This window comes from Nannospalax galili, unplaced genomic scaffold (assembly GCF_000622305.1).
Source record: "Nannospalax galili isolate Female #2095 unplaced genomic scaffold, S.galili_v1.0 scaffold612, whole genome shotgun sequence".
Taxonomy (NCBI): domain Eukaryota; kingdom Metazoa; phylum Chordata; class Mammalia; order Rodentia; family Spalacidae; genus Nannospalax; species Nannospalax galili.
This window is the reverse complement of record NW_008333388.1, coordinates 3,968,276-3,990,000: the sequence shown is the minus strand read 5'-3', so window position 1 is coordinate 3,990,000 and position 21,725 is coordinate 3,968,276. Positions and strand designations below refer to the sequence as shown.

The window sequence follows — 21,725 nt, the reverse complement described above, 5'->3', positions numbered from 1 at the left end:
GTTTTTGAATGTCTTTTCTCAGTGTAAGCGTGTCTCATGCAGAATATGGTACATACTTGACACTCAGGTGTTACTTCACCATTAATCTGAAACTTAATTGGATGTTCTGTGTCTATCTGGGAAATGGAGGTTGATGTCAAGGCTGGGAACCAACTCAGTGCCCCGAGGACAGACTCAGGACATATTTATTTTGTGACAAATCCTGATAGATTCTAGTTGGAGATACCTTTAGTGATTGGTCATAACATTATTATTGAGAAAAGAAAACTAGCTCTTTGGTCGGTTTATTCTTCTACTCAGCTGGGGGAGGGTCTGGAAACCCAAAGTGGCTAGGCTACTTGGTAATAGCTTAGAAAGAAATTGGGCCAATGGTCCTGGATGCAGATCCATGTAAACCAACCAGCTTCCCTAAGCCTCAGATCCTATTTGTTTAGGTTGCTGGGAAGGTCTGTGATCATGTTTGTAAATTGTACTTGAGTGCTGTGCAGAGTGGTACACACATATTAATTTTTATAACACCTTCACAGAGGGTGACCAAAACAGCACGCACGTGGGCCTCATCTATTTCCTTCCCTTCCCATTTATTGAGAACTCTGAGATCTCAGGGGAAATATGTGGCAGGGTTGGTTCCTGCTTCCTGTGAGAAAAGTTAGCCCCTGGGCAGGAAGGGAGGGTATAACTATTTCCTCAGGGTTCCCTACCCTTCCAGCAACCTGCTTTGAAGAGGAGGAGATAACCAGCTCTCTTTCTGGAGGGTGGGAAAATGCGCAGAGGAGAGCAGCACCAGGTCCACTTAGCTGAAGAGCAATGTGAATGATTAAAGGAGAATCCACACAGAACACCCAGCACAGTGCCCAACATCCACAAATGCACTACAAAATTAAGGTTCATTATTCTTAGTTTTGTAATGAGTTTCTTATTAGAAAATGGGACTAGAAGAAGGAAGAATGCCTTGTGAAAAGCCTTCTGACTTTAATGAGAACCTTCCTGAGGAGTTAGGGACCTCTTGAAAGGAAACTTGGGGGAAGTGAGAGATTTATTGAGAGAGGAAATGGAAAGTGTATTTCCTTTGTGGGGACTGCTAGCTTAGAAATGGTTCTTTCCAGTGGTGAATCTCCCTCTTCCCCTGACTACAGATAAGCATTTGTCCCCAGTCCCTTAAAGTGATATTTGATGTGGAGATACTCCATCAATGAAACATTCCAGTGATATACAGGCAAGGTTGTGTGTAATAAGTCCTGCAGAAAAGTTGAGGGTATCCTTAGGGTTAGCCTGGCATTCCTTGAATATGTCTATGGTTTTCAAGGGAAACAGAATTCCACACACAGTGAACATGGTTGTGGGTGCAGCGTGTGAATCACACAGATCTTTCCTAGACAGAGTTATGGAGGAACAAACTCATCCTAGAATTAGGCCAGATTCAACTCAGAGATGTTCATGAATTGAGCTCCTGTGTGTAACTTTCTAGCTTTACCATTCTTCAGGGACATAAATGTCTGCTACCTGTGTCTGCCTAGCCTGTCTCCTGCAGCACGTGACTAGGTTCCACAGTTTAGAGACCCCAGGCAGTCTCTAGCTCTGCCACTTAGCTCTGTGTGGAAGTAACAACAGTTGTGTGTGCCTGAATGCTGTTAGGCCAAGAATAACTGCTGGAGAGGATGGGGAGAGGAAAGAGGTTTCCTAGGGTGGACTCTGGTTGGTGGATTTCTTGGTCTCTAGCTCTCTCCCTGCCTAGGTGCTAAACATCTCAAGACTTGCGGCCTCCCAGGGAAATGGGAATCCCAGGTAGTTAACCACGAGGTGTGGAGAACTGGGAGGCAGAACTGGGTTGCTCTTGAGGCTGAAGGAGGTAAAGAACAATTTGAGGATTGAGTGTTTCCTCATAGATTTCAGGCCTGTTCCAGGGCCAGAAGGAAGAGCAGGGCCCTGGTAACACTAACAAGCATCTTCTACAAAGGCAGTTGAGTGGTCAAGAGCCCAGGTTCAGAGTGAGTCTGCCCAGGGCTCCAATCCTAACACTGGGACCTCCTGAGTGACCTTGGGCAGGTCAATTAGCTGTCACTTCCTTTGGAGGAAGTCAGCTCTTTTGAGGGTCAGGTGAGATGGTCTATGCTAGCCTGGGTACCGATCCACCAGAAATGATAGTGGCCAACATCCTGAGCAGGATGGGTGAGTCCCCCCTCTGCCAGCTATCCCTGTTCCTGGGCTCTTCTGGGGTCACCCTGTTAGTGCCTGAGTATTAGTAGTCTGGTGGAGGAGGCAGGCCTGCCGGGCACTGGGGCTTTGGACATGTGCAAACAAGTATGGGCCATCATTTCAATATTAGTATTCTGGGTAGCCTCAGGTACCAGCTTCATAGCCTTTGCTGTGCATAAGAACATTTAGTTCCCTAACAGGCACACAGTAGGTACCTGTGTACCTACTATGTACCAGGAAATGTGAACTCCCCCATATTTTGACACTTATGGTTGTAGCTGAGCCTTTGAAAAAGCACTGGTTTTTTTTTATTATTATTTTGTGTGCATGTTTGTGTGGATATTTGTGTCTGTGGGGTACAGGTGCACGTGTGTACACATGCATGTGAAGACCAGAGGTCAACCTCAGGTGTCATTCCTCAGGGCACCATCCACCCTGACTTTCCAGACTGGTCTCTTTTAGTTTCTTTTCCTGTTGCTGCAATAAAATACCTTGACAAAAAGAACTCCAGGGAGAAGAGGTTTGTTTCAGCTCACAGTTCAAGGGTACAGACCGTCAGGATGGGGAAGTAGAGGCTGTAAGAGCTTGAAGCAGCTGGTGACGCTGTATCCATCATTAGAGAATGAACCACCCACTAAGGCAGTCAATTAGTGCAATCAAGATAGTTTCCCACAGGTATGCGCAGAAGGCCCCTCTCCCAGGTGATTCTAGATTGTATCAAGTTGAAGATTAACGCCAGCCATGACAGGGTTTCACAACTTGCCTCAAACTTGACAGTTCAGCTTGACCAGTGGCTGACCAGCAAGCCCCAGGAATCTGCCTGTCTCTATTGAGCTCAGGGTTACAAGCAGGAGTCATCATACCCAGTCTTTCGATGTGGGTTCTAGGGATTGAACTCAGGTCCTGATGTTTAGAATAGCAAACACTTGACCAACTGAGCTACCACTCCAGTCTGTTTTTGTTCTAAATTTTTGAGGTAGGATCATGCCATGTAGCCCAGTTTGGCCTCAAACTCCCAATCCTTCTCCCTCAGCCTGTGGAGCACTGAGATTACAGGTATGTTCTACCAGGCCCAGGCGCTGGGAGTAGAACCTGGGGTCTCGTGAATGGTAGGCAAGCACTGTGCCACTAAGTTACACCCAGGCCCTTTCTACTTTTATCCCTGAGGTCACAGGCCACCTTCTGGGAGGCAAAGAGCTTCCCCTAGGTGCTGCCTCCTAGAGAGGCACACAACAGATATACATCAGCTTTTGTTTTGACCATCCCACCCCAGACCCACTGGCTCAGGGTACAGCTGGCCCTAATTAGTTCTTTGGCCTACAAAGTACTCACTGACGCTCATCAGACTCGGAATCCTGAAGAATCATCTAACAGTGTTCCGAGAGGTGAGGAGAACATGGTGATTCCTCTTTCTGGGTCTTTTCATCCTGCATGCAAGCTCAGAGCTGTGTGAGGGGGTGGTGCGGGGAGGGGATAGCTTTTTGAGTCACTCCGCTGTTTCCTAAGGTATAATTATTACTCATGATGACAGTTTGATTAAGAGAGCAGACTCTAGGCTGCATGCTTTGATGTGTTTCGTGTTCAAATGCACATTGCTACGGTGTAGAGTTTAGTCTTTGAGAGACCCTCCAGGTGGGCTCAGGTGGGCTCACTGTGAGGCTCTGGTTCCCCAGTGTTTCCTTTTGCTCAGTTCTAAAGGGACTAGAGCTCTTACAAGGTACAGAGTGATGTGATTAACACTGAGATGAGCTGCCAAGCTCCGGAAGATCCAGCCCCTTTGGACATCTTAGCTGTAGTTCACTGACATTTTCTCCCTCCCCACCTCTCTCTATTCTCTGTTATGTTCAAAATTCCACCTACACAGAACCTGGGAAGATTACTTACCAAAGACAGGGGTTCCCTGGGAAGCCACCTAGCCCAGACTCAGGGATGGATGGGTTTGACTCTCCTCAAGAGCCAGTCTTCCTATGAAGAGGTTCACTTCTCTCACCAACACCGATGACAGCTTTCCCTCTGGCTGGGTGTCTGAGATTCCTGACTCCCCTCAGGCGTGGCAGTCTGTCCTGTACCCAAGGGACTCAGAGACTTCTTTTTTTTTTTAATATTTTATTTATTCATTTAATTTTATGTGTATGTGTATACTGCCTGCATGTAGGTAAGTGCACCCATATCATGCAATGCCCGCAGAAGACAGAAGAAGCTATCGATCCCCTAGAACTGGAGTTATGGACAGCTGTTAGCTACCATGTGGGTGCTGGGATTCAAACCCGGGTCTTCTGCAAGAACAGTCAGTGTTCTTAACCGCTGAGCCATCTCTCCAGCCCTCAGAGACTTCTTTTAAGGTTGCTGATAATTTTTCCTGAGTTTGAGTTGGGCTCTTCCATAGGGCTCCTTTCCCACCTGGGGGAGAAAGGCCCCAGCTGTGACCCTGGTCACTTGAAGCAGGCACACTGTGACCTAGTTTCTAAAGTGGCTCCTTTGTCCTCTTTCTACATCCTCCAGCACCCCAAAACTCTTTGTTCTCCAGCATCCTGTGATACTGGAACCTTTCAACTCAGCTCCTCAGCTCACCTCCACACCCTCCTACCCTTTGGTTTCTGCTTCAGGCAGGTTCAGTGATGCACATTTTTACCTCTGTGTTGCTGTTCTGGGCAACATTCAATTCAGGCAGGTGCTGGGCTCTGACTTATAGAGTTGTCAGTTGAGGTAGTTGTAAGAAACTCATTTTAAGCCCTCGTTCCCAAACTCCAAGCTCAGTGCAGTGGAGCTTCTGCCCACACAGCACTTTATTGCGAGTGAATAGAAACAGGGCCCAGGGCTGAAGCCTGGGCCCCAGAGGCTTTACTAGTTGGCTGTGCAGCTTTGAGAAAGTTTCTTTGTCAACATTCTTAAAAGAAGTGGTACTACCTCTCTGATAGAATCTTCAAGAAAAATACTTGATGCCTGTCACAATGTCCCATAAAAAAATCACTGTCACTGTCCCGTGGAGGATGAACGATTTGGAGTCAGAAAGATTGTGAGTCTGAGTCTTATTTTCTACCTGGGTGAGCCTAGCAAGCCATAGAGGTCTCCAAGCCCCCATTTTCTCACTTGTAATTCATTTCCCATATTGGTTCACTGTTTGCCTTCTCCACACTTGGGATATAGTTTCTTCCCCCAGTCTGAAGGACTCTGTCTTTTCTCAGCAAGTGCACAGTCTGTCAGGGGAGAAGATAGCACCATGGCAGAAGGTAAATAACTTGAAGCCACGATGGGGATTTGTGGAACGAGACAGAAAGTGCTATGAAACCCAAGGACAGAGGTTCCTTCTGGCTAGGACACATGGCAGAGCTTCTGGAGGAGATGGTGTTTGAAGACGCCCTGGCGGGAAAAGGAGGATTGGTCTGCAGGGACTTGGGATGGTGGTTGTGGTGGAAGAGGAATATAAGTAAGAGCAGAGATCTTGGTGGGTGGAGAGGCAAGTTTTAAATGATTCACTGTTGGGTGGAGCTTAAGGGTAATAAACAGCAGAGTGATGGGGTGGAGGGTGAGATAAGGCCTGGATGTGGACGCTGAAGACTGTGGATGCGCTGGGAAAAGTGGGGCTTTGGGACCTTATTGAGAAGGTAGTAGCAGGGAGATATTGAAGATGTTAACTCTGGGTGAAAAGGGCTGTGATCAGATTTAGGGAGCAGGGTACTGAATGGATGGATTAGAAGACAGTTTGAGCTGGTATGGAGAGGAGACTTTGTAAGAACAGTTCAGGCCTTGAGAGTCAAATTGTGTGATGCTTGGGGATCTGGGGGTCCGGCAGAGTGCCAGACCACTCACACTTCAGCTAGACACTTCTCTTTCTCAGAGCTTCACCTGGTACCTTGGTGAAGCAGCTGGGCTTATGGGAGCATCGGATTCTGTGGGTTAGTGGTCCCTTTTTGTCCATGTTGCTGATGCATGAGTCACACACATACGTATTCCTTGCACAAACCTCGCTGCTGTGAGGTCTGGGTTAACTGTCAGCCTGCTTAGAGCATCCCATGGGTCTTTCTGCATGGCACACTCTGAGAATCAGAAACACACTTGGATCTGTGAATCTTTCTCCATCCACATCTCCAGGGACGACGGGAGCATAGCTTTCTAAGTATGCCCCCCACCCTCAGCAATCCATGTCCAAGAATCTAGAATCATCCCTACTGGGGTGGCCTCAGCGATCCATTTCCAAGAATCTAGAATCATCCCCACTGGGGTTGCTTTTCCCTGCTCCTGTCTCACTCATTGCTTAATCCCACAGGTCCTTCCTTCCCTTTTGTATTGCCCTTACTCAAGCCCAGGCCTTACCATCTGATATCACTCAATAACCTCAAGGGCCTCTCCTCTTTCCCTCCTGTAGGTCCTTCCAAGAACCTCTAGGCAAATTCAAATCCTTAAAGTTATGATTCAGGACTCTTAATTCAGCCTTAATCTGTCTTTCTACTCAGTGTCCCTATTCTTCCCAAACAAAATCCTTGCCGACCTGTCCCGGTCACTGGTCCCCTCAAGCCTGTGACTTTACCGCTGTGTCTTGCGGCAATACCAGCTCCATCCAGCTCCCCCAGTGCAGCTTCCAGGCTTCCCGACTGCTCTGATCTGTGGAATTTATCAATTTAGCCTCAGGCCCAATTCCTCCAAGGCAGGGAGGTGCTTTTCCTTACCTGCCCTTCCAACAGCCTCTGTCCCTGGGTCAGAGAAATATGATCGCTCCTTCCCTGTACACTCCTGCCTGGCCCTAATGAGCATCACACAGACCGGCTCTTCCTCATTCCTGGCGCTGGGCATCACAACAGCAAGCTTGTGGTACAGCCTACACGACCCTAAGCTTCTTGAATTCTCCCTCACGCTTCTCCCAGAGAGGAGTCATGGATCGAGGGGGGAAGCCCCAGAATCCTTTTACAAATCCATGCCCGCCCGAGGCTCCCTAATCCACCAAACGGTGACTTTCCCTCACCTTCATTCTCCTGGGCCTGTCTGGGCCAGGCTGACTACGAGAGCAAGGTTGGGGGAAGTAGAAATGGAGGCAGCTTCCATGGTGTGGGACTGAGAGGACACTGAGAACCCAGGAGAGAGGCCTTGCCTGGCAGGGATCCACAGGACTGTGAGGGAGCAGCTGGGATTGGCAGGCTGCGGTCACCTGGACGTCACACTTGCAGCGAGCACAGACCTATCACCCGCGGTGCTGGCTGGACTCTGAGCTCTTGCAGTCCCAAGAGGTGAGGACACTTGGTACACATTAACTGTTAATCTGCAGATGGGTCTCCCTGTCATCCCAGTGCGGGCCTGCCCTCATAGAAAAATGCCGCCTACACCTTTGTGCTGAATGCTCAATCCTTAACCTCTGGGTTCACACGCAGAGGGACGGGAGAACCCAGGCCTGGGTTGGGGAGCCCAGGGTTAGTGGTACAGTTGTTGGGGGTTGTTCACATGAACCCTCTGAAGGAAGATGTGTAATTTTTACCTCTGTGTTCACACATATGTTCATGGGAGGAAAATTCATAGCTTTTATCTGACTCCTCAAGGAACCCAGAGCTCAAAAGATTAAGACATTGGGGCTGAGAGATGGCTTAGTAGGTAATAGCACTTGCTGTGCAAGTATGTGGACCTGAGTTCAAATCGCCAGCACCCACATAAAAAATTGGCCATGGCTGTATGTGTCTGTAACCCCAGCACTTAGGGTGTGGAGACAGGTGCCTCCTGGGAGTTTGCTGGTCAGCTCCCATGGCTGAAATGTGAACATCAGGTTCAGTGAGAGACCCTGTCTTAAAGGACTACCACATACCATCCACATACATACCACAGACACTGCATACCATCCCCCACCATATACCACACACACATACATCCTCCCAAATTTTAAAGCTATTTAATTTTTTAAAAAATTTATGTTGTATGTATATGAACCTACATGTGTTCATGTGCAAGCCAGGGGAGGGCATCAGATTTCTCTGGAATTGGAATTGTAGGTGGTTCTGAGCCACCATTGTGGGGAATTGAACTCAGGTCCTCTGAAAGAGCAGTGAGCACTCATAACTTCTGAGCCATCTCTTTAGCGCCCCCAAATATTTTTAAATTAAGATTTAGACAGACCCTTACTAGATATTATTGTCAGCTTAACAGTAATCTCATAAAAATTGCTTCTGGCTCGAGCCCCTCTTTAATTCAGACAGGAAGCCCTGGGAGGACAGAACCGCCCTGTCCTGGGAATCATTGTTGGAGCCTGAGGGTCGGTGGAGTGTATTAATGACACACGGTTGGCATTTGTGCGTTGACAGTGTACAACGTGTGTCTGAGAATCTCTGTATTAAAGGAGGACCTTTTAATACAACTAATTTGATTATTCCAATTTGAGGATAATAATATATTATTTTAGTAACACTAGCTCTAAATCAATACTATATAAAATAGTATGTTAGTTTTAACATACTGCTCTCCCCCCACCCTCCTCCTTCTGGCACACTGGAACAGCCTCCATCCTTGACATGGGTGCTCGTTCATCTCATCAGCAGGACCTTTCTTTATCAGCTATGGTATGGTTTCATACCATTACCCCACAGGTTAGGGCAGGTGGCTACTCCCTACTGATTCACAATGGGTTCATTTTACAATAATGATATTTTTGAGATGTATTTCAAATGGAATAAAATGCTCTCTTAAACATATACAGCTCAATGTATTTTTAAAATTATATTCACAGAGTTATGTAGCCATCACCACTGCTAATCACTGCAGAAGGAACCCCTGTATTGTTATCCGGCACCCCTCTTTTGTTCCCTGCAGACCCTGGTGGCACAGTATGCTTTCCAAGTGTGTGGATTTTGCTTCCTCAGCATTCCATGCAAGTGGACGTGTATAGCATTTGTGAGTAGCCGCTTCACACAGCGTTCTGTGTCAGAGGTCCATGCATGTTGTTATATCTATTAGCTCCTCTCTCATGGTTCATTGATGAGTGACATTTCATGATAAGGATGTGCCAGCTCATTTTAAAATTTTTCTTTGAGACTTTCATACCCAAATTCCCTGTATTTACATCACATCTACCCCTTTCACTCCAACTCCTCCCATCCCCCATCTTCTCCTCTCAAGTTCATGTCCTCTACTTCTGTAATTATTATTATTTTTAATACACACCATACGTACAACCTACTGAGTCCAGTTAGTGTTGTCTGTATGTACATGGGTTTAAGGCTGACCACTTAGGCTTGGGCAACCTATCAGGGGGTCATCCCTGAAGGAAAAGGACTCTCCCTCAGTAGCCATGGAATGCTTGTAGTCCTTCAACTTAGGGGTGGGGCCTTGTGAACCTTTTTCTGTCATGTGCAGAAGACATTGTCTTGCAGCAATTCTGGTCCTCTGGCTCTTAAATCTTTCCACCCACTCTTTCCCAGTGTTCCCTGAGCCTTCAGGGTAGGGGTTGTGTTACTGATGCCCTGTTTGGGGTTGGACACACCGTTGTCACTTCTTTTCTGCACTTTGACTAGTTGTGACTCTGTAATAGCCTTTGTCTGTTGCAAAAAGAAACTTCTTTTTGTTATTATTCTGTCTTTTTGAGATAGGGTTTCCCCATAGCCCCAGCTTTCCTGGAACTCACTATGGGAGACCAGGCTGGCCTCAGTCTCTCAGAGATCCGCCTGCCTCTGCCTCCCAAGTGGTGGGGTTAAAGGTGAGTGCACCACACCCAGCTGAAAAGAAGCTTCTTTGATGAGGAGTGAGGACTTGCCTTATCTGTGGTACAGGGATACTTACTTAGAACGCAGTTGGATACTATATCAGTTTTGCAAAATGTTAGCAGTAGGTTTTCTTCTAGGGTCTATGACCGCTCCAGCCATGGCTTCTTGGCTAGGTTTACAGTGCAAGGCATGAGTTACTGCCTGTCGAGTGGGCCTCAAGTCCAATCAGATAGCTGTTGGTTACCTTCAAGATACTAGTGTCACTTTTATACCACTGGGCATATTGTACAAGGCCAGTTGTTATTGTAGTTGTATTTTAGAGGATTTACAGCTGGGTAAGACTGTTGATAACTTTCCCAGCAGCTTGTATAGCACCTTCTGACACCACGAGAGCTAAGCCTCAGGGAGAAGTGTCTAAGTCAGCACCAGCTCGATTTCTCCGAGGCCTGTGATTCAAGTGTGTGATGTTTTCCACAATAGAGTCTTAGCCTTGATTTCTGGCAGGTGACCAAGAGCATCAGCAATAGTTTGTGTCATTTGGGTGTCTCCTGGACCCTCCTGACCAACAACTCAAAGGGAGGTGTCCCTTGCATAGCACCAGGCTTTTTATTAGATGGTCCATAGCTTCTAGGGGGAGTATTATCACTCTATTTGGAATAACTCCAAATAAACTGTATATATTATATGTGTGTTTGTACATATATATTATATATATTTTTAAGAAAACTTATACAATAATAGGATTCCATATGGGTTTTAAAAACATCCTTAGTGTCATTTAACCCTCCCTTCCCCTACCTCTGTGTTACCCCTCACTCCTTCATCAGTCAAGTCTCTCCCACCCTGTTTTCCTCCTTTCCCCTTCGTAGCACCTGTGCCCTACTAGTCCCCTCTTAGAGCTCTCTCTCCCCTCCCTGACTGGTCTACTTTCCTTGTTTCTAGAGTTAGTCCACATTATTACACAATTAAACCTGAAGAATCAGAGCTAGGATCCATAAATAAGAGAGACCATGTGGCTTTCATCTTCGTCGGCCTGGGTTACCTCACTCAGTACACTGCTTTCCAGTGCCATCCATCCACCTGCAGATTTCACTTCTCATTGCAGCTGAACAGAATTCCGTTGTGTACATGTACCACATTTTCACTGTCCATTCATCAGTTGATAGACATCTAGGCTGTTTCATTTTCTGATTTCTGTGAATAGAGCATCAGTGAACAGGTGAGCAAGTATCTCTGCAGGAGTGCTGTAGCTGGGTCAGAGATCGATGTTTACCTTTATGAGGGTTCTCCACACTGATTTCCATAGTGGCTGTACGAACAGTGAATGAGGTTCCCCTTTTCCACAGCCACACCAACATTTATTTCATCTGTTTTCTTAATCTTAGCTATTCGGACTGGGGTAAGATGAAATCTCAAAGAGGGTTTAATGGGTATTTCCATGATTATTAAGGATGTTAAACACTTTTAGAGATATTTCCTAGCCATTTTCATTTCTTCTTTTGATAACTCTCTATTTAGATCTATAGCTCAGTTTTTGCTCTTATCATTTGTTTTCTTGATTCTTTGCTTTTTGAGTTCTTTGTATAGTCTGGATAGTAATCCTTTACTGGATATATAGCTAGCAAAGATTCTCTCCCATTCTATGGGATTCCTGTCTGCTCAATTCTTTATTTCCTTTATGGCACAAGCTTTTTGGTTTTATGAGGTCTCATTTGTTGACATTAATTCCTGTGAGAATGGAGACCTGTTCAGAAAGTCCTTTCCTACGCCTATGTCTTGTAGGGCACTCCTTAGGGTTTCCCCCTTCTATCAGTTTCAGTGTTTCAGACCTCACATTAAGGTCTCTGATCCATTTGGAATAGATTTTTGTGCAAGGTGATAGATAAGGGTCTAATTCCATTCTTCTACATGTGGACATCCAATTTTCCCAGCACTATTTGTTGGAGATTCTATCTTTCCACCAGTGTGACTTTTGACATCTTTCCCAAATATCAGGTGGCTGTAATTGTATGTACTTAGTGCCACATTTTATCTGTTCCTCAGTTGGTGGACATTTTGTGTTGTTTCTATTTTTTAACCGATATAAATGATGATGCTGTGAACATTCATGTGTAAGTTTTTCTGTGGACATGTTTTTTTTTCTCTTAATTATATATTTCAGAGTGAAACTGATGGGTCATATAGTAACTATTTTTACCATTTTAAAAATATTTGATTACATTTATTTTGTGAAGGGGCATGCACATACCATGGTGTGCATGTGGCAATCAGAAAATAGCTTATGAGAATCAGGTCCTCTACCATGTAGGTCCTGAGCATTGAATCAGGTCAAGTGACCTGGTTGTAAGCATCTTTCCACTGAGCCACCTTGCCGACCTTATGTTTAACATTTTGAGTGGCTACCAAATTATTTTCCATAGCTTTCACATGATTTTATGTTCTTACTAGCAGAACATGGTAGTTCATATTTCTCCATGTTCTTGTCAATACTTGTCACCATCTTACTGGGGGATGAAGTAGTGTCTTGCGATTCTTATTTGCATTTCTTTGATGACTAGTGATAATGAACATCCTTTTAAATACTTGTTGGAAATTTGAATGACTCCTTTGGCCAAATATGTTTTCAAATCCTTTATAAAGCTTTTATGAAAGTCCACAATATAACCACTTAATTCATTGCTATTTATTCATTTATAATTTATATTTTATGTCTATGAGAGTTTTGCCTGTGCGTAAGTGCACCTGTGCATGCAATGCCGACAGAGGTCAGAAGAGGGTGTTGGATCCCCTGGAACTAAAGTTATGGATGGTTGTTAGCCACCATGTGGTTGCTGGGAACCCTACCCAGGTCCTTTGCAAGAGTTCTAAACTTTGGAATCATCTCTCCAGACCCATTCAAAAGGCTTTAAAAAACGCTTGATTTTATGAGACTATGCCTTCAATAAAAGTTATTGAGCCTCTATAATAGCACATTGACTGCCTAAAAATAAAACAATTCTATGAAATCACCCTTATAAGCACCCCAATCTCTCAACTGAAATGGTTTCAGGCTATTATTTTTCCCAGTTGATTTTTGTTTCTTGAAATACAGTTATTTGGAGAGCAGCTCATGATATGAAAGACCTATAAAGGCTTGACTATTAAATGCCTTTTTTTCTGATTTAGTTTGAGGGCAGAGAGAGTTTTACCTTATAGTCAAATAAATGTGATGTTCAAAAATGGATCAATGAGTGTGAGTTTGAAGGAAGGTAGAATAGATGGTATGATGGGTGGGTGCACAGGTGGATAGAGGGAGAGACGGGTGGGTAGGTAGATAGGGAAATGAGATGGATGGATAGATGAATGGATGGGTGAATGGATAAGTGGATGAATGGATAGGTGGACAGATGGAGAGATAGAAACATGAGTAGATGAATAAAAGAGGGATGGGTGGACTAATGGACTAATGAATGAATCAACAAGAGATGGAATGCAAGCCAGTCAACTGGTCAACCAAGTATTCAGTCTTTCCAATATTACTCAGCATCTTCTAATTCCCACTCAGAAAACTGGCATTGGTGTTTAGTTTACATTTCACAGAGCTATATAAAAATTGTTTAAGAACAGGTTTGTAATTACAGGTTGGAAACAAGACACTACACTTCCTGTTGTTTGGAATATCTTTTTCATATTCTTTTAAAATAGGAGAACCTGCTTGGTTCCAGGATGTAGTTGAGAAGTTCAGCGACAGTGACATATTTCCAGATTCTGTGTCACCAGAGCAAGCCCTTTAGGGATGGGAAACAGTTCAAGGCATCTCATGTTTCTCCCTGTTCTGGCCCTTCCACCCGTGTGAGGATTTCTGTGTCACTGCTATTGTTTAGGTCATTTCCTTTCTCTGGTGTTTGCATGAGACAGGCTGGCCATGCCAGAGACCACACTCCTATGATTCACCACCAGCTTCCACAGACAAGAAAACATGTGTGAAGCTAGCAAATGGAATTGTAGAGTTTGGGGTAAGAGTACAGGAAGAAAAGAGGAAGTGTATCAGGCAAGAAGATAAGAAAGGAACCTGTGGTCAGACACATGAAGAAGTGACAGACTCAGGCCAGAGCTGCAGAGATGGACTTTTAAAGGCTCAGACCCTGGAGAGGGAAGATGGAACCGATGATCTTGCTCTTTGGAAAAAACCTTCATGGCAGCAACATGAAGGGCAAGTTCTTCTAAGATTCACTTGGGAGGGTGTGTGGTGGGAGTTGGGTTCTGGGAGCAGGATTTAGTAAAGAGCACTGAGGATGGGACAGGCTTCTCTCCTCTCCTCTCCTCTCCTCTCCTCTCCTCTCCTCCCTCCCCTCTCCTCCCCCCTCTGCTGTCCTGTCCTCTACTGTCCTGTTCTTTCCTTCCCTTGGTTCCCCCTCCCCCTTCCCTTCTTTCTCTTCCCGTCTCTTTTTTCACAGGACAGTTTCACGTAGTTCAGGCTGGTCTTGAACTCACTATGAAGCCAAGGATGACCCTGAATTCCAGATCCTCCTGTCTTTATATTTGGATTGCTGGAACTATAGGTATAAACCACAACCCCAGTTTTTGTAGTGATGGGAACTGAACCTAGGACCAGGGTTCTAAGCATGCTAGGCAAGCAGTCTATACTGACTGGGCCCCAACCCTAGCCCCAGCCCTGACACCTTCCTTTGCCAATGGTGATCAGTGAGTTTGGAATTATAATTTCAGATCTGTATCAGTGAAGGAAGGCTCTAGGATCCTTTCATAGGATCTTAACCTACTTCTAGATGGTCTCCCAGTGGGCTCCAGTGACAGCAACAGCTGGACCTTTCCTCTGTGCGTGTCATGACAGCATCTCAGCCTGTCCTCCAGGGGAGTGCTTCACTTGGCTTCAAACAGCTGCAAGGAAAGCTGAATTGGGAGAGTGTAGGGTTGTTGTCTTTGACATTGTGACTACAAAGAGGAAATCTACATCACAGTTGGTCCTCTGAATCCATGGGTTCCCTATCCCCAATCCAACCAACCATAGTTGTAGCTGAGCCTGATAGCGACACCAGTACTGAACATATATAGCTTTTGTTTTGTTGTCTCTATTCCTTAGACAATACAGTTTAATGACCAATTTTATAGCACACTGTATTGAGTATTATAAGTAGTGTATATATGACTTAAACTATGTAAGAGGATGCATGTAGATATTCATATGTGCAGATACTATGCTATTTTATATAAGGGACTTGAGCATCCGTGGGTTTTGTTATATGTTGGGGTCTGGGAACCAATCTAGGTATTGTAGATAATGAGAGAGAACTGTATTTGCTATGAGGGTGTGGCTGCATTTGCTGTGAAGAATGACTTGCCATGGCCAGGTGCTCTGCCAAGCACCAGGGGTATAGACGTGAGCAGGAAGATGAACTAGCAGTGCATGCAGTCCCACGATCACCACATGCTGTACCAGAGGCCAGTGCAAATACCCCTGAGGCTTGAGGGCCAGAGCTACCTGTTACTGAGGGGAGGTTGAAAAGGCGTCATGGGATGGATAGGATCAATCAAGCAGGCAAAGAGTGGTAAAGAAGACACTGAAGTCTGGCTGGTTCAGAAAACTGAATAGCTCAGATATCTGGATCATGCAGAACCACGCAATGCAAACGGGACGCAGAGAGGCCCTTCATCCCAGTAGCTTGGTGTTCTTGTTCTCAAGCAGGGGTGGATGGGATGGATATATGGGAACAGAACATTCAGCTATAGGGGTTTTGAAGTTGGGAAGGGAGTCAGCTTTTTGTTTTGGATAGGAGGATTCTGGCCCCTGGCCAGAGGTGCTCTAGTGCCAAGCACAGAGACACGGCTGGGAGATTTGCAGACAAGCATTCTGGGGCGTGGCCAAGAGCTATGGGCCACGGTGTGCTAATGTACAGCAGAGCACTGTGTAAACCTCCCAGGGACACAGGGCTCAGTGCCCACTACCCATGTGGGCATCGTGTCACAACTGCCCACACTGCTGCCTGTCAGAGAAAGTGGTGGTGTGGGCTGGCCTCCCCCAGGCTACCCAGGAAGAGCCAAGCACTTCCTGCTTTCTTCCCCTATAGGAGTATAGGTTGAGAGGGAAGGGACAGAGGGAATAAGAGGGCTTGGCCAGGTAAACAAGAAGCAGCCTGCCTCTAGTGGGAGGTGCAGAGGGTGAGGCAGGGCTTATTCTGCAGGAGTGGGCAACCCACAAAAAAACATACCCTGGAAAGCAGCTGTGGCCAGGCGTGTTTTTGCCCCACAGTTGGGATAGGTGATAACACAGGATCCTGGGAGGATCTGTGATATCCATGACAAGAAGACCCCAGTGGAGAGAAAGAAGACCCCAGTGGAGAGAATAGACTGAAGACCGACAGAGGCTCACATCCCTCCTTCCCCCAGAGGCTCCTCCCAGAGCACTTGGCTGTTCCATCCAGTTATGCCTGGCACATGTTTTCTTGAGATAAAATTATTTTTCACAAGTACATGCTTTGCTAAATGGAGCGATGGGAAGGCAGAGGCCTTGTTTTGTGCCCTCTGTCTCCCAATCCCAATCCAGCAAATGTCAGTATTCACAGTTTGTACTCGGAAAACATTTGGTCAGATCGTGAGAGGTTTTAGAGAAAAGATCTGCAGGGGAAGTGCCGGTTCAGAGCTGGTCTGAAGGACCCTTGGGGATGAGAGTTAGCAGAGGGACTCAGATTCAAACAAGGTACAGGGGGTTTGCAGAGATGGCTTAGCAGTTAAGAGCTGCTCTTACAGAGAATCTGGGTTTGGTTCCCAGCACCCACAACATGGCAACTCATAACTGCTTGTAACTCCAGTTCCAGGGGATGCAACACTCTCTTCTGGCTTCCAAGGACACCAAGCATATACATAGAGTACATATATGCATTCATACACATAAAACAAAAAAGAAGATGCACAGAACTTCATTGGCTGCAAGAGACCAGTACACAGAGGGTCCCCTGACCCAGGGATATGGTCGCTTTGATGGGGAACAGCCCTGAGCAAAGCATGTAGAACCCCAGGGAGCTGATGGCAGCTGGGGGTCATCCTGTTGACCATTCAGTGACATGAATCCCCCAGTGTAGCTGGAGTTGTGCTTCCTAAGGCCTCAGGCTCCCCTGAAAGCTCTCTGAAGCTTGGGTCCCTGGCTCCAGCCCCACTATTTTTGCAGCTTATCTGGGACAGGGCCTGAGCATTGTACTTCTGACAAAACCAGGGGCCACACTTTGAGAGCTTAGAGTGAGGGTCCCTGCAGAGCAGTCCTTTAAATAGCCCTTCAGCTCTGCTCCCTAGGGGTATTAGAACCTTTCACCCATGGAGCTTCTGGAACATTCTTGTGCCTGTCTGCCCAGGAGGCCATTGGTTTGGCTTGACTTTGTTCTTAGTGCTCTAGAAATGGTTCTGATGGACCCTGCTTGAAGCAGCTGCTATGTCTCCATGGGCTCTGCCATCAAGCTACACCTTCCATCTGCTCATGGCACATTGACCACTGGGCCAGATTCGCTGGTCTTTGCCTTGGTCTGTCACATTGTCTCTGACAGGACAACCTCTCCAGGGCCTTCTGATTTCCACCAGTCTCCCGAATGTGTTCATCATGGTACCCTATTTGTCCCACAGGCCTCTCTTGCCTTATCATTACCTTCATTGTGTGTACAGCTTTCTCAGTGAGTTTGTGAATCCTGAGAATCTTGGTGCCTGTGTCTCACTTGGTGGGTATGTGGGGGCCTGTGGTGGGTGTGTGCACACAAAGGGACTAGAAACAAATGAAAACAAACCAAGGCCTATCTGTGTTGGGTCCCAGAGCCCCCTAATCTGGTGATGTTATCTACAAAGGCCTAGGCAGTGGGAAAGAGGAGACAGCTGCTGGACCCATCAGGAGCTGAGCGGACTGAGAGCCCGAGTTGGTGGGCTCTCAGCCTTGAAAATAATTGGATTGCTAATCACACCCAGAGACACTCCTCCCCGCCCCCCCCCCAGAGCTATATTAGGAATATTTCCTCAGGCAAAAAATGTGCTGTCTTTGGTATCCAAGTCAGCCTCAGGAATTTCATCTTCTGATGGATCTTTGTTAATGTTTGATATCTTGGGCTCATTCCTTGACTTCTGCCAGACCTTTCCTTCAGAACCTCTTGGTCAATGCATAGCTGAGCACTCTCTTGCCCCAAGCAGCTCTCTTGTACTTCCCATTGAGCAGCTCTCTCATACTTCCCATTGAGCAGCTCTCTCGTACTTCCCATTGAGCAGCTCTCTCGTACTTCCCATTGAGCAGCTCTCTTGTACTTCCCATTGATTGTAGTCCCTCTCCCCTAACCCTGTCTTCCAATCTTGTTCTTTCTTCACTCCTTGCTAACAAGACCCCTGGTGTGCCCCCGGGTCATGGTGTGTTCATGACTTGTGAATCCCACATGAATCTCATATGCTATGGAAGGGTTCCAGATACATCTCTATAACATTCTGCTCTTTACTGTTCATTTGCAGCTGTTTAATGATAGTGTGACCCTGCAGGCTCCAGGATGTGCCTTGAACAGGACCCAGCTAAGCTTCTTATAGAACCACTGTTAGTCAAACACCCTTAGACCTTTTTTAACCCATTAATCATTACCATGCCCCCTTATTTCTAGAAAGTGCACTAGACTTAGAGAATGAACCCCTAGACTCAGTTTTTAATCCTTTTACTTCGCAGAGAAATGGCAAACATGCTCAGTCACCTCTGCTCCCCAGCACAAGGCTAGAACTGATATTTTGGTTCTTTTTTTTAAAAAAATTATTTTATATTGGGGCTGGAGATATGGTTCAGTGGTTAAGAAGACTGGCTGCTCTTGCAGAGGACCCAGGTTTGATTCCCAGCACCCACATGGAGCCTGACAACGTCTGTGGCTCCAGTTCCAAGGGAATCTGACACCCTCTTCTGATCTCCACAGGCATTTCATGATGGGTGCACTTATGTACATGCAGGCAATACACTCATATAAGAGTGTATTGCCTGCATATGTGTAAGTGTACCTGTGTCATGCAAGGGCAGCTTAGGGCCTCATCATGGTCTTTGCCAGTTCAAGACTCACTTCCCATGCTTCTTGTCACCTCTACACTGTCACTTCTTGTTGGCCACACTACTCTAAGACGTATCAGAGAACTCAGTCCCCCACTGATGCCAAGAAGTCACCAACCACAGGGAGTACTGAGGGATTTTGCAGTCTGCGTGGAGATGTGGAGGGAGAGAGGAGAGGTGTAGGTCAGAGCATGTAACATTCGCCATCTCTCTGGTCTCCTCCCCTTCTCCTGCTTGCCTTTACCCTCCCTTTTACAGAGCAAGGAGTGAACTATAAGGCACCTACCCAGGCTCCTAGAGCTTTATCTAACTGCAGTCATTTAATGGGACACATGTCTATGCAAATAGTTTCCTTCCTGGTAGGACTTTGCTTTCTGTCTTTGACTCATTCCTAAATAAAGATGCCAAGTCCTTGAGGAGGAGCATCCAGTGTGGACATGTGGGTGAACTTTGAAGCAAGCATTGAATCAAAGGTGAGGAGCTGCCTGGCCACCACAGAGTTGGAGTGGTACTCTGGCAGAGGAGTTTAGTGTGGGAACTGACATTCGAGTCCCTAAAAGGCAAACTGGGCCCTGAGTGGGTGTGGATGAATTTTGCTGCTTGTTTACGGGGTGGAGCATTTGTATTTTACAGACTGTAAACCTGACATCCGATGGTAGGGCTGGGTAACCTTTTTGTCTAGAATTGCTGTGCTGACTTTCTACTGAAGAGACAGGCTTGGGTAGACGGATTCTGTATGGACTATTCCACATCTGGAGAACAAATGAAACCTATGGTAGGCTTGAATTCATGGAGAGGTTAGTCAGGGAGGAACTTACATGGCAGATGGAGGAGCCCAGGAGCACAGTGAGGAACGAAGGAAGTAAGACATGTTCACACTGCAGGTTACAGAGAGACGGAGCCCACTGGAGACAAGATGGCTTCCCAAGTGGCATTCATGTCTCATTCCTTGACCCGAAGAGCAGTTTCTTCAACCCAAATGTTCCTCATCGCCTTTTGCTCCTTCTCCCCAACACACTGATATCCTCCTCAGCTTGGTACCATCCCCTGTCCTGATGCCCTTCAGAGTCTTCTCTCACCTGGGTCAGAGTCGTGGCCTGTACCAACTTGTACTGGACACACTGCCTTGAGTGATGGCAAAACCCTCTTCCCTCAGTCTCTGGGCGAGTCCTCAGACAGGCCTGTCTGTTTTTAAATCTCAGCCCTGACTAGTGACTTAGGCAGTGTCTGGTATGCAATAAGTTCCCCACATAGCTCACAAAACTGTTTAACATGTAATTAAGTGCAGATCACTGCGACTCTGGCATTAAGAGGAACCTGGATCAGCTCTCAGTTTGGACACTCAAGACCATGACATATGTTGGTATATTGCCTATTGGCACTCCAGTGTTCCATTTGTGGATGGAAAAGGACTCAAGAAAGAGGCTATATGGATCTTTTCCAACAGAATTCTTAGCCAGGCATGGTGGCACACGCCTTTGATCCCAGCACTCCAGAGGCAGAGACAGGTTAATCTCTGTGAGACTGAGTCCAGACTGATCTAAATAGCAAGTTGTAGGCCAGCTGGGGCTACAAGGAGACCCTGTCTCAAAACAACAACAACAACAAAACCAAAACCAAAACCGATGGAATTCTTTACTTTCTGCTCCACAGTGAGGAGGGGGAAAGTAAGTCTTTTATCAAAGAAAAAAAAAAGGAATGTTGCAAAGGACCAGAAACATCCTATGGAACAAAGATTTTTGGAGGAAGTGGGGTGAATTGCTCTAAGTCACTGAATGCAAACTCTTCATGTAGAGAAAGTTTTCTTTAATCTTGGCACCTGCTACAAGTGTTTCCTCCTGACAGCACTGGCCATTGTTGGATGCCTCTTAGTGCTGGAAGTCGTGTCCTCTCACTAAATGGGACTCATACATCCTGGAGCTAGACGACCTTTGCAACAGTCCAGGATAACAGTTACTTTCATATAGGATGGGCTGCAATGTTAGGGGGCCTCCCATCCTCCTCTCCTCTATGCTTAACATAAAGAACTCCTTCCTCCTCCTTTCATGAAAGGAGTTCTCAAACACAGGGGCTCTCCACCCCACTTTTGGAGACAATTCTGTCACCATTTTGAAAATCATGGACAGCAGTTCACAGGACATCTCATGATATACAGGGTCTCCTAGCTCATGGCTCATGGCTTCATCTCTGTGGGATCCTATTTTTACCCTCCCAAATGAGCTTTCTATTTTGCTTTTGTTTTTCTTTGTTTTTCATTTTTTCCTTTGCTAATTAAGCTTAGTAAGTAAAATGTATCTACAACCCCCCTCATTCCTTAGCTTAGTGTTCATGCCCAGGTCTCTGCAGTTTCCCTCTGGTTTACTGCCCAAGCCTAGCTCCTTGTGATTCTTCTATCTATCAGCTCTGGCTGTAGTAACAAAAGTGCCACAGGCTGACTGGTTTCAGCCAAAGAGCTTTATTTCCTCACAGTTGGGAGGCTGGAAGTGCAAGATCAAGGTATCAGCAGGACTGGTTTTTTCAAAGGCCATGACATGATTGTATCAAGCTTGCAGAGGACCATCTTGCTTCTGAGTCTCCAAAGACCTCCTTTTGTACATGTATGTGTCCTTATCTCTCATAAGAACATGAGTCATACTGAAGAAAGGCACCCATATGACCTCCCATGATCTTAAAGGCCTCTGTAAATACCCATTTCCAAATGTAATCATACTAAGGTACAGGAGTTGAACTTAGGTAATGGGGGGAGGGTTGGGAGACATGTTTCAGTCTATAGCATTCTACCTCTAGCTTTGATGACTTTTCTTTTAAAAAAT

General features: G+C 46.1%; 1 protein-coding gene across 3 annotated transcripts in view; it reads left to right on the top strand.

Moving 5' to 3' along the window:
- Ptk2b (protein tyrosine kinase 2 beta) overlaps nt 1–21,725 on the top strand; it is a 137,144-nt gene that overhangs the window by 1,928 nt on the left and 113,491 nt on the right. Inside the window, exon 1 of one of the 3 annotated variants that reach the window (XM_029561142.1) lies at nt 13,893–14,064. The exons of the other annotated variants lie outside the window; for them this stretch is intronic. The gene's annotated coding sequence lies outside the window, so the exon portion shown is untranslated. Of the gene's footprint in view, nt 1–13,892; nt 14,065–21,725 lie in introns of those variants that run through there. 3 annotated transcript variants of the gene reach the window in all.